This window comes from Merops nubicus, unplaced genomic scaffold, assembly GCF_000691845.1.
Source record: "Merops nubicus isolate BGI_N331 unplaced genomic scaffold, ASM69184v1 scaffold25177, whole genome shotgun sequence".
In the NCBI taxonomy this organism is placed as follows: domain Eukaryota; kingdom Metazoa; phylum Chordata; class Aves; order Coraciiformes; family Meropidae; genus Merops; species Merops nubicus.
In genome coordinates, this window is record NW_008621420.1 from 1 (window position 1) to 2,334 (window position 2,334).

Consider the following 2,334-nt stretch of genomic DNA (forward strand, 5'->3'; position numbering starts at 1 on the left):
AAGGTCCCTCCTGGGATATACATCAGAGCAGGTAAAGGAGAAAGGCAGAGATGCATAGGGTAATTGCAGACTCTTGAACTGTTTGCCCTTTGGTGGGACCCCATGCATAACTGTGGTCAGCCTGCCTTTGTCATCCTCAAAAGGGGTGTGAGGCGTGGAGACACACAGGGCAGAGTGGAATGTAGAAAAGATTTCTCTGAAAGATGAATGCTTCATGGTAGTGTACTGCCTACTGAATTTTTTTTGCACTGTACATCTGTGAACAGAGATTTCTTTTTTTCTTTTACCCCTTTTTTTTTTTTTTTTTGGGGGGGTGGGGGGAGTTAGTTGGTAGGGGCTCTGATCTTTCCCTGGTGGAATGACTGGTAAGATGTCTCTCCTGACTCACATGTTCTCCATGAGAACACCACCATTGCACAGTGGTGCTATTTTATTGTTGTAAATTTGTTCAGTGTGTGGTAAATTAATAGGGTGACAGATTGTCGCTTTAATCTTGCACTGGTGAAAGGACAGTTTCACATAGTGCTCTGCCTCTGCAGAGTTCATGAAACTGTTTGTCTTGTGTATGGTGGAGTCTCCTTACCTATCTTTGCTGGACTCCTTTTAAACTGTATTCTGCCATGGGGGAAGATTTAGCAGTTTTGTAGTACTTGTATTATTAATTACTGAAGCCTGAACAATGGCCTTTCCCTGATTAGTCACAGTTCTCTTATTTAAAAAGGTTTTTTGAAGGACAGGTTGCTCTTTGAATGCAAGTTACATAGGTTTGATATCCTCTGTTGATTATTCTGTTGTGGAAGAATCCCGCTAAATGCAAGGGCAATTGTTAAAACTATGTTGAAATAATTTTCTTTCTAGCCTCAAATTACCACTGAAAACTTCATCTTTTTTCCTTACATAAGGAAGTCTAACAGCTATATTGTGGTCCTCACAGTGAAGGCTGAGGCAGTGGAAACTCTTAAGTCTCCCCTAGCTTCAGGAAGCTACAAACTTCCCTAGAACTTCTTTTCAAAACTCTTTGAGGTGTACAGGTATGAGCTGGCTGAAGGAAAAAGAGAAAGTATAAAAGATTAATTCCTTTTTTTTTGTTGTTTTGTAATATGCAATTCAACTTCTGCATTTTCATTTGATGCCACTAAGTTAGCCCTATTATTCACTCTTTTTTCTTTTGGTGAGATGCTTTTTGAGTGGCTGAGCAATTTGAGATTAAACTTCCCAAGGTGTTGTTTGTCATGATTTTGTTTTGTTTTGGCTTAAGTAAAAGCTAAATGCTGAGGCCAGCTGTTGTTTTTCTTGGTAAAGCAATCTGCAAGGTGATAAGCACTTAAGCATGCTGCTGTCCTGCTTTTCATGCTTTTAGTGGCTAGAAGGTGGTTGTGCTATATGTTATGTGGAATGTATGCTTTGGCTGATGAGGTGGAATCAAAGCAGACGTTACACAAACATAGAAGCAGATGTATTACTTACGTGGAACCATGGCAATAATAAAAGCCGAGTCTGTGGTGTATCTTTGTGACACTGAATCACTTCCAAGACTATTTTCTAGGATGTTGTTGCTCTGAAGTTAGAGCAGCAGTAGTATAGTACCTGCTTTGATGTGTTCAGTGATTGAGTTAGATCTCAACTTGGAAAAGTTCTTCTTCTTCAGCTTTATTTGGTTGTCAAAGTCACAAGTGCTTAGACTGTATAAAAAGCAAAACAAACCACCACCACCATCAAAAAAAACGCACACAACCCTCTCACAATGAGAAAAGCCAGAAAGCTGATGATGCACATGGTGTAAAAGGAGGATAGTTTTCAACAGCCAGAAGAGGGGATCTCCATGTATGTGATCAAATCCCTTGGGGTCCTCCTGTCCTTCTACCCTGGTCTCCCCAGAGGTTTTGAGGTGGATCAGGAAGTACACTGGAGATCAGACAGCAGGTAGCAATGTCACTTGCTGACCAGAGGTTTTGCTGGAGGCTGTTCTCCTGCTCTCTCTCAGTGCTTGCACAGGTGGCTGTCTCAGCCTACATCATTGCCAGCTCCTTTGCTGTTGAACAGGATGTCCTGTAATTGCAGCTCTGCTAGCACTCCTGCATCTCCATGTGTGCGGTGCAGCCCACAGCATGTTGGATGGAATATCACAAAATCTCATAGCACTACTGTAGATCCAAACAGTGATGGCAGGAGAGAGAAGCGAGTACCACCAACCAGTTCTGTTTTTCAGGCCACTCGGCTCAACAGTCCATTGTACTTGCTAGTTATTTATTATTAACAAGTCATTTGTTGACAGGGAAACATTTTAAATACTGCATTACTCTTGTTGCATGCCTCCCTTCCTTCCTCTTTCCC